We start from the raw sequence: 25,196 nt of genomic DNA on the forward strand, positions 1-25,196 counted from the left end.
TATGTTTTGATGCCTTACCTTTATTTAAAATTTTGACTTCAAGGGACTAATCACTAGAACTAGAATCCTTTTTTCTTTAATTCAAACCTTCAATTGAGTGCATGAACACTCTCTTGTGAGAGTGAAGGATTGCATTACAGGGTTGTGTCACGGGATTTAAGACAATGAATGGAAAATTGTCTTTAGTGTCATCATGTGTGTTTATCAACATTCAGTCTTTCTTTATATGCATTTCATTTCATTTTTTATTTTGATCATATTTAGTTGTGGGGTTTAGGATAGACTAGGGCTTTGATCTCGTATATACTTTGCTTGCATCTCCAAGTATTACGATCTCAGTTCGATATTTAAATGTTATATACATAAGCATATATTTTGACCAACATTTTTGGCACCATTATCAAGGAGGTGCTAAGAGAATTAAATCTTAGATAGGTAGGTTTCCTTTGAACTACACAACTTGGGGGAGGAGAAATAGTAATACAAAAAGATGCTTGGCAAAAAGGGTTCTAGCTTGTTGCATCCACTTCAGTGAATTTCTCAAAATCCTTGTCCTAGTATCATGAGAGCATCCAAGTAGATGAAAAATATTTATTTGAAGGTGTTTCCTTTACCATATTTCATGTACTTATTTAACAAGATTTTATTTAGGTGTTGTGAGAACCCCCCTTCCATGTACTAATCAATGTGTTAGACAGGGATCAACGACTGTTAAGAAAAACTCTAGATTGATCAAGAGTTTGAAGAATGTTAGTCCAAAAACTCTCTCAGATTCGAGGAACAAATAGAAAAGTCTCCACCTTTTATGGACAAAAATTCTTAGCAGAAGTCAAGATCATATTTTCCTTTCCAGAAGTGATAAAAGATCAAAATTTTGATGAGCCATAAGTAGATCTAGAAATCTTCCCCAATTATATTCATTAATATTTATAAGAGTCCAAAGAATCATGGATTGAACTCAATGGAGAGCAACCATTAGAAAATGACATAGAGGATTTCCTAACATTCTTATCAGTAGATCTAGCATGCACACAAGAGAACAACCATTTGATAGTAGAATATATGTATGGCATGACAAGGGAATTCATACAGAGTGGATCAGATGAGCAAGAGAATCAGGAACATCATGGCTGCATTTAATTCTAATTTCATACAACCAGCAAGCCAATGGTATGCTCTATTCTTCAACAAATCTCCTCATAATATCATCCGAAGGAACTAGTATCTCATGCCATGGTATACATCAGATCCTACCTCTTAAGTTTGGGTATGAGCATGTTTTTTATCTCATTATGCACATGAATTCACTAGAAGTACTCTTCTACTTGAAGGAGGATGTATTTTTCAAAGTAGGATAGGATAGTATAATAAATAAATGAATAAAAGAGCAAAGATAAAAATAAGTCTAGTTGTGAAAATCAGGCAACTGGTGCAACTAGAAATTAATCATGCGGGAAAGCTAGGTCTTTTCGCAAGAAAGCTCCACAATAAACTCTATAATTTCATATTGGTTCTAATGGTTCTTCAAAATATTTTTGGTTTTATACCCAATTTGTCTAGTGTGGGATTCCTTAAGGCTCGCCTTCCAAGAAATATCATCCCATTTACTTCAACACCTTATCTAGTACCAATATTAGAGATCATTTTGGGTGCCATAGAGTTTGCATACATCAATGATAGACTCCCTTGTTGATAACAATTCAATACCTCAATATCTCTTAATTGCATGATATCACAAGTGACTTGAATTCATCACATCCATTTGTACATGTGAGAGTGCACTATTGCGCCTTGACACTCATTGACGTCAATGTTGAGTTGCCTCATGCTAGTTAATGAAATCCATCAATGGTCAGTAATCCAATGATTTCTTTCCATGTTCCACTTCAGCAAAAAAAAATTGCACAGATAGAATTGTGCTAGATATGTGTTTATAGTTTATGATTCTAAAAGTATTTATAACAATATGCCAATAAAAAATAAGTGGGGTCTAATCTCCAACATCAAATTACATTCCTAGTTTCAATTTGGTTTTAGCATTCTTTCCTCCAAGTATGTATACAACCTCAGTTTTAGTTCAGGACAAAAACAACAAATGTTTATCAACATTATTCTTTATTCCAATAGCTCCAACCTTCTTCTATCAAAACTTGGGTTTCAAATATTTTTTCCTTTGTACAATAAAAAATTGATCTCCATATCATTAACATGCTCGGATACAACAATCATATCAATGGGTTTTAAACAAATATTTAGGTAAAATCACTTTTAATTATTTTGATTTATTAGAGATGAAGGAAATCTATTTGCAACATCTTGTATGCTTTTCATTTTATTATTCTCCCTATGTGATTTAATTAAACACTATTACACCATGTCTATCATCTTAATTATTTTTTATCATTCATTTCAACCTTGAGCTATGACCCCTTTCGATTTTTCCCCATGTTCCCTTTGTTTCCAAATCAACTTGAAACATGATTGTTGTAAAACATATTTTTAATGAAATGGTTGATATTAAGGGTTTCACTTGATTTACTATCATTGGAAGAGAATGAATGTTATGCAATGTCAGGAAGACCTAAATTAGTTGTTTTATTAGCATTGGGAGAATAAGAAAAAAATCTCAAGATGGGAGGTTGTGTTTCAAAAGAAGGAACTAGATGCAAAAGGAATTTCATTTTCTAAAATCTAGGAAGTGTTGAAATTCTTATGTTCTATGTTGTAACAATTACTTATTTCAAAAATTTCTGTCTATTGTAATATTATTTAAGCAATTGTAGATAGAACATAAACCAAATGCACAATAAAAGACAACCAAGAACATAAATGAGACACAGATAATTTAGGTCCAATGGCGAGGTCAAAAACCACAAGGGGGGAACCCAACTAGATTCTTCCTCTATTAGATATAGATTATTCAGCAAAGACACATAGTACAATGAGAGATCAAGATAATGAGTAGTTCCAACCAAATCTAAACAAGTTGTAGTATAAATATCATAAGTAGCAGTAGCAGACACAAAAAATGAATCAACCTTCCCTTCAACTAAATCAATACTAAAACACTAAATAAACCTTCGCTCATCAAGTCATGTTCTTACTCTTTAGGTCTCTCTCTCACAACCTTCTTCAAGTCTCTTCAAACCTATCTCTCAAGTTTGAATTCTTCTTTCGCAATGCACAAGTAGTGAGAATGACATATATATATTTTTAAGGGTGGTTCACAGACACTGAGTGTCCGCTACATCCATGGGAAAATCCAAGTAGATCAACCCGAAGGGATCTACTAGTCGGCCAAACTAGCAAGGCCTAACCCTAAGGGTGTCAAGGAGATTTGAATGATATATATATATAGGAGGGGCAACAAATTCTAGTCATAAAGAAGGAACAATATGCATGCCTTGACGAGGAGTTACATATGCCATTTAGGGAGGTACACATGTCGTTGTAACTCATGCCATTAAGGAGGTACGCATGCCTTTGTAACTCATGCCATTAAGGAGGTACGCATGCCTTAGTAACTTATGCCATAAAGGAGATCAACACATGCCTTACTAACACATGCCATAAAGAAGATAATGTAACATATGCATTAAAAAGTGTGTAAGAGGAATCTTTTATGACATGCTTTAATTACTGTGTAAGAAGAATATGTCATGCTTTTAATGAGTACATAAGAGCGATTATAATGTATCCATTAATTGAGAGAGAGTAGCATATGCATTAATTGAAGGGAGTTATATATGACATGATTGAGTGCCATGATTGAGAACCATGTTTGAGAGACATGAATTTCCTTTTAATAATATCATAGTAGTTTTATAAAGGATAATAGTGATAATGACAATATTGATGATTAAGTTGAGATTGAACTATTAGGATTGATTAATGATAAGTTAAGTCATTTTCCATCAACTATACTTGATCACCAATTGATGCAAGGTGATTTACTATTTTTATAAATTCATACTTGAGATGGTAGACATGGCTTTCTATTTTAGAATGTCACTCCAAAATTGTCAGAAATGAGATGTTAGATAAGGAAATTCATCACTGAGCTGCCAATTTTCAACACTTTCTCTCAGCTATGGAGGAATTTCTTTATGCATCAAATATATCTACTTTCTCTGCTCATCTTTGTTCATCTCTGTTCTATATCATATGGAACAATGATGTCTCAATATAATGAAGACGAATCATCATAGGGGAGATTCATCTATCACCCTATATCCATTGATCTTAGCACCTTGACACAGACTTGGGGGAATACCACTTATCAACACATGACAAGGATCACACAAAACAAAGCTTCACCTCAAGATTCAAGTGGTAGAACACCTGCATCCATAGACTTTGGGGGGATTACCACTTGTCAAAACATTACAAGTATCTCACTCAACCAAGTCTCATCTCTGCTTGGGGGATTATCACTTGAAAAGGATTGCACACAACCAAGTTTCACTTCTCCAGTAGTATATCTCAATCTAATATGATGGTCCCATGTGTAGGATACCTAGGGAGATAATATGAGGTACAAAGGGAGGTACCCAAGAGAATAATATCATGTAATGATTAAGGATGATAAATAAATGGGCCATAGTTTATAAATAAAGAGAATAATATGATGTAATGATTAAGGATGATAAACAAATGGGCCATAGTTTATAAATAAAGTGGTTAACTTGCATTATGCAAGGGACCACAAGTAGTTAGGAAGTAATGTGATAAGCCCATGGTATTGAGTGTCTGGTATTTGGAGACCCATGGTATTGTATGTATGAAGCCTATATAGAAGCTAGAGACCCCCCATTGAGGATGTCAAGTATTGTTTTGTGTTGAAAAGCATATGGCTTGTGGAGTGATCTCCTTCATTAAGGAGTAGTTGTATGGTGTTACCCTACTTAAGGAGTAGTTGTATGGTGTTACCCTACCTCAAGAGTTTGATTAAAAAAAAAGAATTTCCATTTTATATTCCGATCTTGATATTTCTTGGGCATATTTTACATTTTAATACATTTGCAGGTTAGATCTATTACACTCCAGATATAAAAATGTTTTTTATGAGTATTGTTATTTATGCAATGAATTTGGGTATAAAGGTCACTGTAAAAAGCAGTCATTTCCACCTTATTTTGGTCATATCAGATGTTATTTTAGTGATAATTTCAGCCATATAGCCAAAAAAATGTAAACTTCCTATTGCCATCATAGAATTTGCATGGAAGAGAATAAGTCCTAATACAGGTACTCCTAGCATGTGTCAAAGTAACTAGCAAAAGAATTTCAAAAGCATTTGGAGAAGGAAGGAGCAGAAAGAAAATTGAGTCCAGCTAAACCTTAGGGGGAGCTTGAAGTCGTCATTCCAAAGGTTCAATTAGAACTCCTCAAAAAAAAAGAAATCTTCATCAGAATCTACAATGCTTGTTTTGGATGCAAAGGTTTGATTTTATCTTCTGGTCATTATGGTTTGGATTAATCTATGCCTATCTGCAGTTGGAAGCTTAAAAAAAAAAAAAAATTGATCATATGGATTTGGTTATGGAGTACATTGTTGAATTGGTCACTATGGTTTTAATGCATTTATGTGGTCATTTTGGAAGTGATGGGATTGTATAATAATTGACTTGACCAAAAAAATGGAATGTGTTAAGATATAGGGATTCGATCTAGTCAAAACAGCTTTAGAGCCAATTTGTTGATGAGATCGGGCTCAGTTCTTCCGCTTAATACGGATTTGATTAATCGTGTTGACCTGAAAGTAATAGAACAAATCTGGGCAGCGTTATGGTGCATTAATCATTCCAATAGTGTGTGTCTAAGAATGAGTATCGATCTCAACTTGTTGCTTGAGCCTGCTTTATTTTTGCACGATCCCATAGAAGCAGAAAAACCCAGACTTTAGTTTATTGCTAACTATAGCATGAAGCAAAATGAGAGTGCATCACTTTATCGTTCTAGTGCAGTTGTTTTCTTCATAATAGATCAAAACCTTGGTTAGTGCGAACATTAATACCAGCAGCAGTATTTTTTATTATGCCTCAGTGTCGTCAGGGTCATCTAAGAGCAGGTTGGTATCCAAGCGGTGAGTGAAAGACTGGATAAAGATAGGGAAGTTGGCTCATTCCCATGGCTTACTATCTGGGCTTCTGTTTCATATATGTAACATATATCATAACTGAAAGTATGAAAACTGCATAGGTATATCCTACACCATATAAACACTCTGCTTACAAGTCTGAAATCCCGAGTGACATACTCTCAGACATCGGTGAATTCCCTTCCAAAACTTATAGGGGCTTCGAATTTTAGCTGCCAACGTGGAAAGCACATATCCAAATGTTCTGGTAGCTTATGTAACCCCTTTCCCATGCAAACTTACAGGTGCATTTTTTGTTCGACAAGATAGATTTTTCAATCTTGGGGAACCATACGGGTGGACACTGGTTCCGATAGAAAAGCAATTTTTGACAAATAGAGAAGAGACCCTGAAGAAATCCTTTTGATGATACAATTGAGTACACAATACCCAGAAAGCCAAATAAAGTGGGTGCATCCATGGGATCCCCATCCCCCAATTTCAGTCGGTTGTTACCTGAACGCATTCGGCTATATCCCTCCTTTGAAGGTTGGTTCTTCTGTTGAAATATTAATTTCATTTGCGCGCATTTACTCCTATGAAAACAGCTCAGGAAAACCACCCAGACTCCATTGAACCGCTTTTGCGGAAGGATTGGTATTCCTTCAATCGCCCCCGATGCAATAAAAATCTGCCACACGTCCACTATACTCTCTGAAAAACCACTTTTTATCGGGACGTAACGCTTGTTCAATTTGGGCAAGCGATATTCATCCGATTGCGAGGATGACTGTCCGCCGTCGATCAAGTCAAAGCTGCGTACAGGTCTGCAGGGCATGGAGATTGCGTGGAGTAAAAAGATTTTGTTTTGACTGTCGATTTTATCATTAAGGCATTTAATGAATTTATCATGGTCGTAGATAGTAGGTAAAAGTATTTAAGTTCATTTTTTTACGGCATGTAATATTGTAATGTTTTATTTTTGGTAGTCGTTTTTTGTTAAAAAAAAAATTGTAATGCTTTTTGTTATCACATATGAAGAGTAATGTAAGTTGTGTAGTGTGAGAAAGGATATACGCACAGCAGTGCGAAGATGAAAAAAAACTAAAACGAGAGCAGCTCGCGAATGAAAAATATGTTTTTCACATAGCAGTGTGAATATGAAAAATGCAGTAGCTTGAATATTTTTTTTTTTTGAATAAACGAAATGTAACGGGCAGCAGCACATGTAAAAGAAATTTTTCTTTACAGCGGTAAATGTAAGATTTTGTTTTTACATCGCAGTGAATGTAACTTTCTGTAGTTGAAGTCTATTTTTATAGTAGTGAATGTAAAAGAGATTTTTACACACAGCAGTGTAAAATCTCAGGAGGAGACAAAGTAATTTTTATTGAAATGTTCTTGGTGAATCCCTCTGAGAGAGAGGAAGAAATTTGTAACTAAAGTTGTCTTTGATTAATGAATACAAGTTTTATTTTGTATGAGGAAAAACTCTGTCTGCTCAGAAAATTTTAAAGCTTCCCTGTGTTAAGATCCTGTGGAGGAAACAGAGCATTTTCTCTGTGTTCAGTTAATTTGTTTTTGAAATTTTACCAGAAAAATTCCCAACAGTGGTATCAGAGCTTGTCCAGGCTCTTTGAAGGTGTCAAAGAAGCTGAAGGAAGAAGTTTTTTGCTGCATCAGCTTCTCCAGCGGAGTGAAGACACAGTCAAGAAAGAATCCAACGTATTCCTCAAAGTTTTTTTGTGTAGCTGTTGAAGACAGTTAGTGTTTTTTTAAATACACAGTCAAATATTTGAAGCATAGCTGAGAGTGCAAGGAATGGCCAGCACCAACACTAGCATGGGTATGTTGAATACTCAGCTCTCACAGTTTAATGGGAAAAACTATGACTATTGGGCAATAACCATGAGAGCCCTGTTTTCCTCACAAGATTTATGGGAACTTGTTGAATATGGGTTTGAAGAACCAAGAGATGAAGAAGAGTTTAATAACTTGACACATGCAGAGAAAGATCTGTTGAAGAGAAATATGAAGAAGGACTCTAAATCCCTTGTATTTCTATATCAAGCAGTGCATGAGAGTGTGTTTCCAAGGATAGCAGCAGCCAAGACATCCAAAGAAGCATGGAAAACTCTCAAGACAGCCTATCATGGCATGGAGAAAGTGAAGATAGCAAAACTACAGTTGTTGAGGAGAGATTTTGAGAATCTGTGCATGAAGGAGTTAGACAATATTGACTCATTCTTCACACATGTGATTGGTCTGGTCACACAGATAAGGACTCATGGAGAAGTTCTTGAAGAAAGGAGGATTGTGGAGAAACTATTGAGGGTCCTACCCTCAAAGCTCAATGTGATTGTCACCACCATAGAAGAGACAAAGGATATCACAAACTTTTCAGTTGATGAACTTCATGCATCACTGATAACACGAGCAGAGGTTGAGCAGAAATGAAAACTCATCTCTAGAGCAAGCCTTCAAGACCCAAATGTCCTTTGGAAGAGGAAGAGGTCAAGGCAGAGGAAACAAGAGAGGAAGAGGGAGAAGCCAAAACAGAGGTGGAAGGAACAGTCCAGCAAATGCCCAAGGAAGAGGCAGTAATCCAAATCAGAACCAAGGCCAAGGCAGCAGCCAACAAAGTGGACAACATCATGCTCAAGGACAAAGGTATGAAAAATCAAATGTTCAATGTTATTACAGTAAAAAATATGGGCATTATGCAAATGAATGTAGGAAGAAGCAGCATGATATGAGTAATAGATCAAGTGCAAATATCACTAGAGAAAATATCAGCCAAGATAATGTGTTGTTAGCTTGTAATATGGTTGAAACAAATAGTGATGATATATGGTTTCTAGATTCTGGTTGTAGTAATCATATGACAAGAAACATAGCCTTGTTTTCCAATTTAGATCAGAGCGTGAAGTCACAAGTCACACTTGGGACTGATAGTAAAGTTTTTGTTATGGGAAAAGGAGAAGTAAAAATATTTACAAAGAAAGATGAAAAGAAAACCATAGCAGATGTCTATTATGTTCCTAGAATGAAGTGTAAACTCTTAAGTATTGGACAGCTTGTTCAAAAGGGTTACAATGTTTTTTTTGAGAATGATGTATGCACCATCATGGATAGAGCACCCAGCAAAATATGCATTGCTGAAGTGAAGATGACGAGGAACAGGATGCTCCCTCTCAGAATAAGGGTAGATTTGAAGAACAAAGAAGTAATTGCAGCAGTTACCCAAGAGGCTTTCCAAAGCGTACCAAAGGATGAAAATTGGTTGTGGCACTTGAGATTTGGACATCTCAACTTTGGAGGTCTTAATTTGTTGAGTAGAAAAGGAATGGTAAGAGGATTACCATTGATAGAGAAACCGGACAGCGTTTGTGAAGGTTGTATCTCGGGGAAACAACATAGAGAAAGTTTTCCATCAGGGAAAAGCATAAGGGCAAAGGCACCCTTAGAGATTGTCCACTCAGACTTATGTGGACCGATGCAAACTCCATCACTAGCAGGCAACCAATATTTTCTAACATTCATTGATGATTTCACCTGAAAAACTTGGGTTTCTTTTCTAAAGAAAAAAAGTGAAGTGTTTGAAAAATTTCGCAATTTCAAAGCACTTGTAGAAAATCAAAGTGGATTACATATCAAAGTTTTGAGAACTGATAGAGGAGGTGAGTATATCTCCAAAGAATTTCTACATTTTTGTAGAGAAAATGGAATTCATAAGCAGTTTACAGCTAGGTACACCCCGCAGCAAAATGGAGTTGTTGAAAGGAAGAACAGGACAATCATGGATATGGCAAGGAGCATGTTAAAGGCAAAACATTTGCCAAATGATTATTGGGTTGAAGCTGTACACTGTGCAGTATATATTTTGAATAGGTGTCCTACAAAAGCAGTCATGAACAGAGTGTCGGAAGAATCATGGAGTGGGAGAAAGCAAGGAGTCACCCACATGAAAGTTTTTGGATGTGTGGCTTATGCACACATTCCAGATCAGCTAAGGAGGAAGTTGGACAACAAAGGGGATAAATGTATTTTCATTGGATACAGTGAGGAATCCAAAGCTTACAGGTTGTATATCCCATCTACCAAGAAGTTTTTTGTGAGCAGAGATATTCAATTCATTGAGGAGGAAGCTTGAGATGGAAGCATAGAGAAAACAGTGAATGTTAAAAAATGTTTGTCTCATGATGAAGATGATGAGGAGATGGCTGAACTACATCCCCAAACAGCAGCGCCAACACAAGGGCAGCAAGGGACACCCTTGAGGAGAAATGAAAGTGCTTCTCCAAGCACACCACAAGGAGGAAATTTAAGTGCTTCTTCAAGCTCTTGCACACCAAATGAAAGAGGTAAGAAATTCATAAATTTAAGTGAATTTTATGATGAAGGTATGAATTCTCTGTTTGCATTATATTGTCATGTTGATGACCCTATTCATTTCGAAGATGAAATTAAGGATTGGAAATGGATAGAAGCTATGGATGAGGAGATCAATGCCATAGAAAGAAACAAAACATGGGATCTAGTTGAATTACCAAAAAGAAAAGAAGTCATTGGAGTCAAATGGGTTTACAAGACCAAGAGTAATGTTGAAGGCAAAATAGAAAGACACAAGGCAAGACTTGTATTCAAAGGATATAAGCAGCAGTATGGGAGAGACTATGAGGAAACTTTCGCACTGGTTTCTAGAATGGAAACCGTGAGAGCAGTGCTATCTATAGTAGCACAAAACAAGTGGAAAGTTTACCAAATGGACGTGAATTCAGCATTCCTAAATGGAGTTTTAATGGAAGAGGTTTACATTGAACAACCTCCAGGCTATGAGAAGAAAGGCCAAGAGCACAAAGTGTGCAGATTGAAGAAAGATCTTTATGGGCTGAAGCAAGCACCAAGAGCATGGTACAGTAGGATAGATTCCTATCTACTAGAAAAAGGATTTGAGAAGTGTGAGGGAGAACCCACCCTCTACATCAAAGAAAAGGATGGTAAATTACTAATTTTTTTGTTGTATGTTGATGATGTTATTTTCACAGGTAATGATGAATATCTCATTGAAAATTTCAAAGCAGTCATGAAAGAAGAATTTGAAATGACTGACATGGGTTTGCTGAGATACTTCTTAGGAATAGAAGTAGATCAAAATGAAAATGGGATTTTTATCTCACAAGAAAAATATGTTAATGAAGTGTTGGAGAGATTCAATATGCAGGACAGCAAGGCAGCAATCACTCCCACAGTGATGGGATTAAAACTTAGCAAAGAGGACAGCAACAAGGATTTTGATCCTAGTTTTTACAAGAGCATAGTTGGCAGCCTAATGTATTTGACTGCAACTAGGCCAGATATAATGTTTGTTGTTAGTTTAATTTCCAGATTTATGGAGAAGCCAAAAGAAGCAAATTGGCAGGCAGCAAAAAGGATTCTGAGGTATGTTAAAGGTACAAAAAGGTTTGGCATTTTAATATTGCCTCAGAATGTTCAGATTTAGTTGGATACACTGATAGTGATTGGGTTGGAAGTGTAGATGATCGGAAAAGCACATCCGGTTATATTTTTCACATGGATTCAGGAGCTATTTCATGGGCTTCTAAAAAACAGCCTATTGTAGCATTGTCTACAGTAGAGGCAGAATATGTGGCAGCTACAGCAGTAGCATGTCAAGCAATGTGGATGAGAAGAATGTTAAGGAGCTTAGGCCAAGAGCAGGCAAAAGGGACGGTGATTTTTTGTGACAATAGCTCAGCTATTGCATTATCCAAGAATTCTGTGTTTCATAAGAGAACAAAACACATTGACACAAGGTTTCATTACATTAGGGAATTGGTAAGCAATGGAGAAATTGTTTTACAACATTGCAGGACTCAGGATCAGGTTGTAGACATTCTGACAAAGCCATTGGACCAGAAAAGCTTCGAATTTTTGAGGAAGTGTTTGGGTATGACTGAACTCCCAGGAGTTGAAATTAAAGGGGAGTGTTGAAATATCAATTTCATCTACAAGCATTTACTCCTACGAAAATAGCTGAGGAAAACTACCCAGACTCCATCGGACCGCTTTTGCGGAAGGAGTGGTATTCCTTCAATCACCCCCAATGCAATAAAAATCTGCCAAGCGTCCATTGTACTCTCTGCAAAACCACTTTTTATCAGGACGTAACGTTCGTTCAGTTTGGGCAAGCAATATTCGTCCGATTGCTAGGATGATTGTCCGCCGTCAATCAAGTCAAAGCTGCGTACAGGTCTGCAGGGCATGGAGATTGTGTGGAGTAAAAAAAAATTGGTTTGACCGCCGATTTTATCATTAAGGCATTTAATGAATTTCTCATGGTCATAGATAGTAGGTAAAAGTCTTTAAGATTATTTTTTTTACGTCGTGTAATATTGTAATGTTTTATTTTTGGTAGTCGTTTTTTGTTAAAAAAAATTGTAATGCTTTTTGTTATCACATATGAAGAGTAATGTAAGTTGTGTAGTGTGAGAGAGGATATACGCACAGCAGTGCAAAGATGAAAAAAAATAAAACGAGAGCAGCTCGCGAATGAAAAATAGGTTTTTCACACAGCAGTGTGAATATGAAAAATGCAGTAGCATGAATATATTTTTTTTGTTGAAGAAACGAAATGTAACGGGTAGCAGCACATGTAAAAGAAATTTTTCTTTACAGCAGTAAATGTAAGATTTTGTTTTTACACAGCAGTGAATGTAACTTTCTGTAGTTGAAGTCTATTTTTACAGCAGTGAATGTAAAAGAGATTTTTACACACAACAGTGTAAAATCTCAGGAGGAGACAAAGTAATTTTTGTTGAAATGTTCTTGGTGAATCCCTCTGAGAGAGAGAAAGAAATTTGTAACTGAAGTTGTCTTTGATTAATGAATACAAGTTTTATTTTGTATGAGGAAAAACTCTGTGTGCTCAGAAATTTTTAAAGCTTCCCTCCTGTGGAGGAAACAGAGCATTGTCTCTATGTTTAGTTAATTTGTTTTTGGAATTTTACAAGAAAAATTCCCAACATCTTCTACATTGTGCACCCCAGCAAAGGCATGATCTTTGCAGTAATCATTGCAACAAAATACGCCACTTGGTAGAGCCATGCGACTATTTCCTTCTGCACTGATGATGGAGAAAGCCCAAGTATTGATGTTGTAAAACATGGTTGGCATGCTCACATAGTCCAGGGAATGGCAAATGAATATGGATATGCTGATTGGCTTCAGCTTGATGCATCAATCGTTCGTGGCCTTGCTTATTATGCAATGACTGTCTTTGAGGGTCTGAGAGAATACCAATGGGAGTAATGTTGCCAGGCTATGGAGAAAGAGATGCACAGAGATGTCAGGTGTTTTTCACCCAACCGCAACAATTACAAGTTAGTTGATGTAAATAAGGAACTTAGGATTTGGGCAAGAATCAAACACAAAAGCAGAAGTTTTCCAGTATTGTTTGAAGAGGGTCTAGAAATCATGCGCTGAAGAGATAGGAGGAGAATATGGAGCTTCACGATGCTTCAATCAGCATCGATCATATTGCCGATTTGGACAAGGTTATTGTTTTGGTGAATGTTTTACTGAGAAAGCTTGATCCAGTGCTTGGAAGGAAGCCACAAATAGAACTGCCTACTCAAATTTTAGGATGTCGTACAAGAATAATCCATGTCTTATTAGTGAGCCATGTGTGGGAAACATAATTATTGTTGAGTGTCTTGTCCAACGAATTGCATCTAGGGATTCTGACGAGCAAATTATCCAACACTTTCATTCCATGATAGATCGGGAGAATAGTTTATACATTAAGACAATGACTTTCCAAGTAATTTATCAATCAGGGATGAAGAAAAATAAAATGGACGTGGACCTAATTATGTCAAGTTTTCATGTGAATTAATTAGCTCATGTTGACTATGATATTGGTGAATCATAAATGGACCGTGTTATTTCATATGTACCACGTACACTGGTAGGCAAAATCTCGATAAAACAGAGAAGAAGGACAATTGGAGGAAGGTGGGACGAAAATCCAAAAGTCTTAAAGATTCCATCTCTCACTGGCGATGTATTGTATGGCACTGAATCGAGGTAGATTGCAATAATCATCGTGATGGGTAATTATGGAAGAATCCTCATCTGGGGATCACCCAAAATGCTTGCATTTAAATCTATCTTAAGGCCGCCCTGCCACCCACCGTCGAGCTTATCTCGATTGCAGATTGCTCAAGCTGGTTGACGTGGCCAGTGGGCCCTATCCGTATCTGTTACCAATTCCGTTAATACCATCAATATTCCGACACTCCACAACTCCGCTGATTTCTGGCACCTCTGACAGCTGACTCCCATAAGCAAATACAGGTGGTTGATAAGACATGAAATTAAATTCATTCAATGCTACCTCCGCACCAAAGGATTTCAAAATTCAAATGCTTTCCCGATTGGGATTTTAAATTGAAAAATTGAGCGCTGAAATTCTGCAGGGTGTTGAATAGGTAATGGAGTAGTCTACCTAGGCGGTAGAATGGCCCGTTTTCCGTCACCGGCCGAAAAATTGTCTGGCTCTGGCCACCGGCAATCCCTCCGCCCTCCCTAGCTCTGCCACCCTCCTTCTCCGCCACCCTCCCCTGGCAATCCTGACATTCCCTGCCATTCCCTGACAAAAACATCTGATCGCAGCTGGAGGGCCTGACATCCCCTGACAGATCGGGGACAAGCTGGAATTGCAGCCGCGGAGTATTATTCCGGTTCCAATTTGAATTGAGTGAGGAAATGGTCACCCGCGCGCTGCAATGCATAATCGCTGAAAGACCCGTGCTGTTCCAATGCATTTTTGCAACAGTATGAAAGACCTTGACCAAGATTGCAATGCATAATCGCTGACCCGTAGAAAAGTGAAATACCTTAACTGACTTTAGAATTGAACAACCAGACCTTAACATTTCGATTCTTCTGGTCATAAATTCTACAACAGCTAAAGTCTAGTTTCTGGAACAGCTAATTCTGTTTTCTGAAATGAGTTTAACAAACAGCAGGCGTGACTTCAGTTAGGAATACCATCTTCTCTGGTTTCTTTTCATTTATATAACATGCATTGTTATTGTTATTATCGTGCCTGTATGATATAGTGTGTTCATTCCTTACCATCTGTGAGTGATTTAATAGTTTTCATCATTATCATCATCTTTGAATTTTATAAAATCTTATGTTTCTGTCTTCATTGCATTCTTTCCTGATATCTGCAATGCAAAAGCTTGTAAGGGAGCCATCAACAGCAGGGGCTGTCATCAAATGTCATGGGCAGAAGAGGATTCAGGGTACTCCCCACTTGAGAGAATATTTACAGGATGTACCCACTTTTGGAAATCCTCTTATGCATAACCAGTGTTTTCGCCCCATTGAAGGGTTTTTTGTGACTGAGAACGATATGGTAATGGAGGACATTTTTGTGGATATCCAGACAATGTCAAGGGAAACACAAGTACTATATCACAGAGCAGGGCCTCGATCTGAGATATGTTTTAGTCTTGATGAAGTCCATGCTGCCATTGTTACATGTGGGAGGTTATCACCTGGCGTTAACACAGTCATCAGAGAGCTTGTAATTGGTCTCTGGTTTCAGTATGGAGTAAGGGATATAAGAGGGATTAGGTCAGGCTATCGTGGGTTTTATTCATCAGAGCCTGTGGTTTTGTATCCCAAGTTGGTGGATGATTGGCACAAGATAGGAGGGACAATGCTGGAGACCTCGAGGGGGGGATTTGATTTGCAAAAGATACTGGATGGCATTGAAGCCCATGGTTTTAACCAGGTTTATCTCATTGGTGGGGATGGGACCATGAAGGGTGCAGTGAAGATATTTGAAGAAATTAAGAGGAGGAGACTAAAGGTTTCCATTGTTGGGATCCCAAATTCTGTGGATAATGATGTGGGGATTATTGATGTGTCCTTTGGGTTTCACACAGCAGTAGAGGTAGCCCAGAGTGCCATCAATGCAGCCCATGTTGAGGCCGAGAGTGCCCCTAATGGAGTAGGGCTGGTTAAGTTGATGGGTAGGAATACTGGACATATTGCACTACAATCAACTTTGGGTAGCAGGGATGCGGATTGCTGTCTTATACCTGAAAGCCCATTTTATCTGGAGGGAGAAGGGGGGTATTATACCTAAAAGCCCATTTTTCTGAGTATTGAATGATTATGATGCAAGCACAATAGTTTTTGGCACGGTATTAGGGCAAGAAGGGCAACATTGCTATGTTGCCCTTCTTGCCTTAATACCGTGCCAACAACTATCGTGCTTGCATCATAATCCTCCTACAAAATCTTGCTGAAATGGGGTAATGCTTACACAAATTCCTTGTAATATTTTGCTTAACCTATCAAAGCTTTGTTGTGCCTATGAGCTCGATTGGAATCCTTGCGCCTTCATACATTTTGTCATTGTCATTGAACTTCCTATAAACATTTGCTATAATGTAAACTCTTAGCCTCTATAATGCTGCAGGTGTAGGTCATTCTGATATTGCCTTCACTTTCTTTGGATCCATGCACAATCGATCCTTGGGCACCATGAAACCAAGGTAAACTAACTCCTTGAAGCACTGACACTTCAAGTTGATGCACAACTTATCCTTTCTTCGCTCTTCATACACCAATGTCAAATGTTGTTCCACTGTGTAGTTGTTGAAAATCAAAATATCATCTAAATAAAGAACTACAAACTTACTAGTGCCTAATCACATGACAGTGTGGTGTTGGTCAATTCAAACGACAAAACTAGTCACTCGTACAAATTGCCTTTGGTCTAGAATGCATAGTTCCACTCGTTGCCCTCGTTGATCTTGATTTGGTGATATTCACTCTTCAAGTCTCTTTGCAAAGTATCTCATACCACTCAAATTATCCATTAGATTGTCCATTCTCGTTGGAAACTTATACTTGATTGTTGTTTTATTCCTCTCCTTTAGAGTTTGTACACATCTTACACTGCCCATCTTTCTTCGATGTCATCAGACCTGATAACGTGCTCAGGCTCACAATCTCTCCATTAAAGCCCTTTGACAACAACTCACCAACTTGCTGATATAATTCCATGCTTTTCAATGTACTCATCTTGTGCAGTGCTTGATTTGGCAATGTCACACCTAGAATCAAGTCCATCTCATGTGCAGTCTTCCTCTTTGGTGGCAATCCATTTGGAAAGTCATTGCATGCTATCTCTATACTCGTCGAACAACCTTTCACTTTTGTAGGGATATTCTCAATCAACCAAGGAATTTCAAGCAACAAGAGTTCAAGCAACCAACGAATTTCCATGATCTTTAGGGCAAAAACATCGCCTCTTTAGAGATTTGGATCTTTATAGTATAAGATATTTGTCAAATATTTTATAGTAGGTCCTTGGAACTTGTTTTAAACCATAAAGAGATGTAATCAACCTAAATACCAAATGCTCCTTAACTTGTAACCTGGAACCCCTTTGTGTAGCGTACCAAGTACCCTTTCTACTCCATTGAGGTTACGGGTATAATCTTTGGCTTTGTCGATTCAGCCAGCTTGCCAAAGGGTACAATTCCGACAAATTCCCAAGAATTACTTGACAAGGTCCCGAGGGGTTTAACCTCAAGCCAAAGGACCAATGGGTCATGGACTCTCGGCTGAATTGTCAATGGCAAGTCGTTTACTCAAAATTTGTCTCACAATTTGTTGGTATGGCACAACCATACCAACCAACACATTTGTCTCCTTTACATAAGAAATCATGGTGTTTTCCATGCTTTTGATGCCTTCCTCCTGTCATTTGTGCTGTAGATGATCCATCCTCTTGTCAATTAATGACTTGAACCACTAACTTGACATTACTTCATTGTGCACTATGACATTTTTATCTAACTTCTTCGGAAAATGAGGAATTGATGTGATTCATCTTAATGCAAAAATTTATAAGATTTGACAAACCCCTGTTCAGCATTGTAATTGATGATAGCATTCCATGTTATTAATTATCAATGTGTCTAATATTTTGACCCACATCTATGTAGATTTATATCAGAAAAACTTTATAATCATGATTATTTAGGGATTGCATTAAGACCAGACCTTAAATGGAAGATAACACTCATCTTTTGCATGAATGTTGAACATTCCGAAGTGCTACTCATGGGCAATTTTCTTTCCATAGGTAGGCATTTGATGTGAAAAAAACATTCCCTTAGTGAGCAATGAATTGACATTGATTAAATTGACTTGCTAGTTTACTTTCTTGTAGAGATATCACAAAATTGGTAATATTGTAAGACATGAATTAACCAAGTTAAACAACAAGGAACACAAATGTTGGTCAATTTATTGGTTTAAATCCTACACACTTAATTACCAATTTCAGGGTGTAGACTTGCAGGATACAAGCACTGTATATGCAGAGTTTAGGGCATTAGTGGCTTTATAACTTATGCTACAAACAAATGACAAAAAAAAATTAGGGAAGAAAAATTTGGCTATAAGTTCTAATAATCAAAAGAAAATAGTTTCTATTCTATTTTCTCAATCATATCTGCAATGCAAGGTAATGCCAAGTTGCCAACTCTAAGCAATCAACTAGATACTCATTCAAGCAAATTGGAAGTAAATCCCTTTTATGCAATTGGCTTAGGAAAAAAACCATATAAATGTTTGATGATCTATTCAAGTGGTAAATCCAAGTTAAGAAAATCCCAATGGAGCATTTTCCTAACCACAGGCTTTGTCTTGCCAAGCTTCTCTTCTAGACACCGTGATTGGAAAAGGTCTCCTAGAAAAATCGTAATGCTTTCAGGCTATCTACATTACACTTACATACATTTAGTAGTTATCTAACTACTCTATGCATACAAGAAAAGAAATGATCCTACCTATGTTATGGAAACTCACTTGGCTCATGCTACAACATTGAAGCTATTATGGGTTATAAATAGAAATGATAGAATGAATTTAGGGCAAGCACAACACTAGGCCAGGACGAGCATAAAACTTCATTAATCAAATCAAATGTTAGAATGATGTTTTGTTGTCATTTAAGCTAGCGGGTTGTTGTTGTGCACAGTGCCTACTGTTCAGTCAAGGTGGCAAAGGCTTAGTCTTGTTGGGCTGAGCCAGGTGTAATATTTGTGAGCATGAAGTAGACATCATAGGTGAGGACCTGAATGGGATAAATTCAGAAACTGAGTCCAATGGACAAACAAATAAAAAGACCTCTCCCAATATTGCAGAAACTATGAGGAGCTTGACAGTAGAACTTCAAAGATGCAGAGTAGATAATGAAATGTTGATCAAATCTTAGGAAGAACAGAACCAATTGAAGGCTTCCATGCTGCAAAGTTTGATAGACATACAAAGACAAATGCATTATGGACAGAATTCAAACAATCGTGCTAGTAGGACTAGGGATAGCTCAGGAGTCATACCAGATTACCTTCTACTTCGTAAGGGGTAAAGATATGCAATCTTCAGCTATAAGCAGATGAACTGAATCTAAACTGCGGTGATTGAAATTTTGTAAGGAGCAACTGTGGACCTTCTAAGGTATAGTGAGAATGGGTTGCCTAAAAAGCATGGAGCTATGGTTGAACATAATACACTCAGATAATTGAATTGTTGTATATTTCAGTGATAACAATCCACAATTGGAGCATCCATAACAAAATAAGATATATACCTCTATGTATATATCAGATTTCAATGATCTGAAATCTGGTGACAACTTAACAAAATTCGATTTGTAAGTAGAAGTACTTTGCAGTGAGTATAAATCCTTGAAAGGTTTAGTGATCATTCTTGGTTTCCAGGTTTGACTATAGAAATTTGAATGTTGGAAATGATGAAGGGAGAATGAAACTAGATTCTAGAATTGTAGCAAAGTGTGTTCTCCATCTTAAGATCTTGGTGACAAACTTGCTGCATAGGATCCAAGTCTAAGTTGGTTAGATGCATATTCTATAGCAATTGTATGGTTTGTTTGATTGTAATTCTGGAAATGAAAAACCCTTTTTTCCTGTAAAATAATTAAGTTTACATTCTAGAAGGTGGTTGATTTCATATAACATAACAAGACAACTTAGGAATATATCCAATCATAGTCTTGGGGATAAATAAAAGGTATATATGATGCACTATGATCCATGCTTTAATCATAACGTTACACTGATCTAGTAGATGTTTTAAGATGTCTATAAATCTATCTCGAGTTCAAGAAACTATTCATGTTACTTGATAAGGGGTAAAAAGGATGGAGTTATGGTTGAACATCACTGGGGTTTAATACACTCAGAAAATCGAATTGGAGTATATTTCAGTGATACCATGCGTGGCAATCAACTGATATAGAGTCTGTAGGAAAAATCACAATTCCAGCATGCATAACCAAAACAAAATTCGAAGATACCGAGCTCTATGTATATACGGTTGCAGAAGTATCCTTGTGGGCAATCATTCAATGATCTGAAATCTGGTGACAACTTAACAAAAACCGATTTGTAAATAAAAGTAGTCTGCAGTGAGTATAAATCCTTGAAAGGTTAACGAGACATACCAAGCAACTAAGAAGAGCATTCAAAGCCAGATTAGGTTGTGGGGATGGGTTAAGCAAACAATTGACAGTGTATACAGTATGGAAGGGCAGGAATGGAAGTGGAAATAAAATTGAAACAATAAAAAGCACACCGATGGCTAAAAACAATAATTAACAAAGAGAAAGAAGATACAATCCTTTTTTCATTGAACAACAAAACTTTTTTCATATTTACAACTGTTAAGATGCATGTTACAAAAAGTGAGAGTTAATAGAACTGTTAACACACATATCGAAAACTTAAGCTTTACAAAGTAATTGAAGGTATTAGATCTGCTTGATACCGAGAAAGATATTGTCCATCGAAATTGTGAAGGTTCCCTTTAGTGAAAATGCACGTAACATGAAAATAGTTGCAGAGATGTTTTGTTTATATTCTGCAAAGGATATTTGCAGAAGACTTGGAAAGAAGATTTGAAGGTGGTCTTTTGGAAGGATGCAATCTAGCTTGCCATCTGCATCTTTTATTGTACATTGCAGACTGTGTTTATAAGAAAATAGCTTTTTGTCACCGCAATTTGTACAATAAAGCATGTTATTGACTTGACAATCCGATGTTCTAATCAACTGTTTACACTCGCTGCAGAATGGCTTGTATGGCGGGAAAAATAGATCAGCTCGTTTGAGAACCCCAATAATCTGCTGCAGTTCAATTGGGAATACACATATTTTTGTTAGGTTTATAGTAGAAGAATAACATAAGGAAAAGAAAAAATAGTAAGAGAAAAAGCAAATAGTTCAAGAAGAAATAGAGAAATGCTTATAAAAAGTTCAAATGCATCTCGAAACTTTGTTGAGCATTTGCTTTTGGTATATTTTATAAATGAGTAGTAGTTGAAAAACAATTGAAAACTTTCCTGGAGCTTTGTTTTGGCAAGAGTGTGTAGATAAGATTTTGTTAATTCATCATTAAGTGGCTCAAAGAAGCTTGATAAACATGTATGTATGGTATGCAAATTTCCCGTGACTCCTTTCATCACTGATCAACAACCAACGAACAAATCACATAGCATATCAATATCTCTGCCGCTTCAACACTGGCAATGGGCCTCTCACTTCTGGATTAGTGCATGCAAATCTGAGGGGAATGTCCCTAATATATCCTGTTGATCCAAACTTTAGAAATATGCTATTTGAACACTTCAAACCAGCAAGTAAAATACATAGATCTGCAAATAAAACTTGCAGATCAGTGAACAGATTCTTGAAATCTGCAAATGAATCTTCGAAATCAGCAGTCAAGGGTATCTATTTATGTGATTGACCGGGGCCTTGTCCTTGTGAGTGAGAAAAGAGGGTAGGAAAGAAGAAAATCAATAAGGGAGTTGTGAATCGAATCTTGCTGATTTATGAATATTAAATCTGAAAGTTTCAGTTACAGAGAATATCCTACAAGGGAATTTTTAGCAATTAAACCACTTGAATAAACCCAACAACATGTCTTCAATTAACCAGATGCATGATTAAATTCTGCTACTGGTGAAATCAATTAAATCAAGTTAGATAGAAAGTTAGTTTTTACTATGTAGGAGACAATAAACAACTTTAGAAAATGAACCAAACCACACAAGATGGGTAGTAACCAGTAATAAATTATTAGTTATAGTTTTAAATTCAAACAAATGAAGTAGACAGATATAGATATTATTACTCAATCCAAATCCAAGAAGCAAGAAGATGGACCATAAAAACATATTCAAACTGGAATTTTTCTTCCAAAGAAGAAGAAAATAACTCACCACAATTAGAATATTTGATCCCAATACCATTAGTTATAGCTTCAATAAATAAAATAATACATGCATGCGTTCAGTATAAAAATATGCACTAACATGACAGATTTTCTTTTTTAATTTAATGGTAAGATTAACTGGGAAAAAAACTATAAAATGACAAAAACCCATAAAAGCAATAACATATAATAAATTAATAAAAACCAAAAAATATCCACACCTTTTGAATGAAAAAACTTGAAAGGGTTTGCATTTCCCTATTGACAAGTGACTTTTTATATTAATTTTCATTTGTTTGAAAAATACTTTTATGCGGATCTATGATGCTGTAAAGGGTCTTGACAGACAGTGATGAGTTCAATTTTAATCCCTGATGTGAAACAGGATATCAAAAATGCTAACTAGATGATTCACAACAAAAGTCAATATAATTATTGCAACTATAAACTACATTTGAGCCTCATTATGAAATGTAATAATCATCTCTGCTTCATGATGAAGACTCATAATCCTCTCTGCTTCATGATCAAGACTCTGCTCTGGAACGCTTCCTGGTATTTGGCTTATTCTCAGCAGCCTTGGGGATCAATAATTCATTTTGACAAGACAACCTTATCCTGAAGACTTGAATCCCTATTAAGACCCTCTTCCATATCTGCACTTTCAGGATCAGGTGACTGCAGTCCTTCTTGAGCAACTTCAATGTCAGGGCTCTGTTTCTGCCTCTCATCAGGCTCAGGGGCACCACTTAAAGTTGCTGTTGTGCCTATGACATCTACATCCATAGTACCACCCTGATCAAGCTCTGGAACCGTTGCATTTAGAGCCTGATTTTCTTCTTCAGATGCCTGAGTAGAAGTAGGGGCAGCTCCCTTTTTAGCAGCACGTTTGGATTTGTCAGTTGTAGGCTTCCCATGTATCTTAGTTTGAATTTCAGGAGGAAGTAGATCAGGTGGAACAACACCCTCAATGCCATGCTGTGAGAATCTGCAAAACCCCTCCAGATCCTGCCTTGCTGAAAAGCGCAGGCCTTTCCAACAGTAAACACGGTCATTCTTGTGGTGATACTCTGCCTCAATTCCAGCAGAAGGATCCATATCATCAGCCAGTTCTTTCCAGAAATCTGTAACAGAAGGCATCTTTACCCTCTTTTCATCGGTCAGCACATTGGGATTCTGCTCTGTCCATTTCCATAATTGTGAGAGTTCCTTGTTTCCCATTCTCCACCTTGGCCTTCGTTTTTTTACCTCATCTTTTCTTGATTTTGGCTCTGATACTTGTTGCTGAGGTTGCCTTTCAAATGGAAAACACCCATCACGCTTCCACTGAACCCAATTCTGCTCACGTTCCAGTATGTGTTCAATTCTCCTAACAAACACTTTTCCTTCTGGTGGGGTGATTTGGATAAGCTTCTTCACACGCTCTTCATAGACCCTGATTTCTTCTTTCATGCTTTCATTTAAACCCTCCTTATCAACCTTTCCTGGACGTTTGAGATAGTCAAGAACAATTAAGCATTGCACAAGAACATGGCGTCTAAAGTTAGGATCCTTTAACTCCAAACTCATCAGATTGCTGCTAGTCAGATATTTCACACTAGAAAATGCAGCCTCTAGCATCAGATCATCTTCATCAAGAGCACTAGAAGTTGTTTGATGATCTTGAACTTCTTCACCAATATCATCTGCATTTCCACTTGTAACATGATCACCAAGTGGTTGGTTTTCAAAAACATCCAGCACAATTGCTAAACTTGCAGTGAAGCTTTGCCACTTAGGAAGACTGTGAATCATTGGAGCAGGGTTGCAAAAGTATTCCTGTAAACTCCAGAATGTCTGATAAAAATTGGACTCAATAGAAGAAATCCCATCAGGGTTTTCATATTTTGTGTCATTGGATGTGTTGAAAATTCCCTTGATGTTAACTGTTGAACGCTCTGAGAGTGAGAAAAAATGTGCCAGAAACATAAGAATTCGACCACAAAAGACCACATCACTTACCTTGGATAGACAACGAAGGAGCTAATTGCATGTCCTAAGCATGACAATTGTTTTTTGCGTCCACAATTGTTTTTTGCGTCATGTTCTACAATTGATTCCCCATGGTGCATTGTGGGTTCTCCAACCTCAACTGCAGAGGTCACTAGCTCCTGCAACAAAGCCCTCAAGCCATTTTCTAACAACTGATTTTCATCTTGGGTGAGCACGGTCTGGTTCTTAGGACCCACAGCCTCCTGCAATGCCTGAAGTGAAAATGTTGATGGATGGCCTGGCTTCATCAATGCATCTCTGAATATTTCCCATACTCGGTCTCTCTGGTCATGGCTAGAAATGGGGATAGGGGTTCTTTCCTGAGAAGACTGATGCTGATAGAGTTGAACTCTCAGGGAAGGAACAAGAGGGGCGTTGTCTTCTGCCATCTTCTAAACCCTACCGATTAACTGCTGCCTTTCTCCTCATCAACTGTTCAATTTCAGCCTGTTTTTGAATTTGAAAATTCAAAATTTTACAGAACGAATATGCGCGAATTGTTATTTAGTTAGCTATGGAGTAGTCCGGCTGTAATTCCAGCTCGTCCCCGATCTGTCAGGGTATGTCAGCCATCCAGCTGCGATCGTCAGGCCCTCCATCTGCGATCGGATTTTTTTGTCAGGGAATGGCAAGGAATGTCAGGATTACCAGGAGAGGGTGGCGGAGAAGGAGGGTGGCGGAGCTAGGAGAGGGCGGAGGGATTGCCAGTGGCCAGAGCTGGACGATTTTCCGGCCGGTGACGGAAAACGGTC

General features: G+C 37.3%; 2 pseudogenes; one reads left to right on the plus strand and one right to left on the minus strand.

Annotated features, from left to right (window-relative positions):
* Positions 1–15,320: 15,320 nt before the first annotated feature.
* Positions 15,321–21,223, plus strand: LOC149209839 (ATP-dependent 6-phosphofructokinase 2 pseudogene; annotated as a pseudogene).
* A 1,784-nt stretch (positions 21,224–23,007) lies between these two features.
* Positions 23,008–24,833, minus strand: LOC149209840 (THO complex subunit 1 pseudogene; annotated as a pseudogene).
* Positions 24,834–25,196: the final 363 nt, after the last annotated feature.

The sequence above is a fragment of the Pinus tabuliformis genome, chromosome 1_2 (assembly GCF_031772625.1).
Source record: "Pinus tabuliformis cultivar Carrire ecotype Pingquan chromosome 1_2, CPIR1, whole genome shotgun sequence".
Taxonomy (NCBI): domain Eukaryota; kingdom Viridiplantae; phylum Streptophyta; class Pinopsida; order Pinales; family Pinaceae; genus Pinus; species Pinus tabuliformis.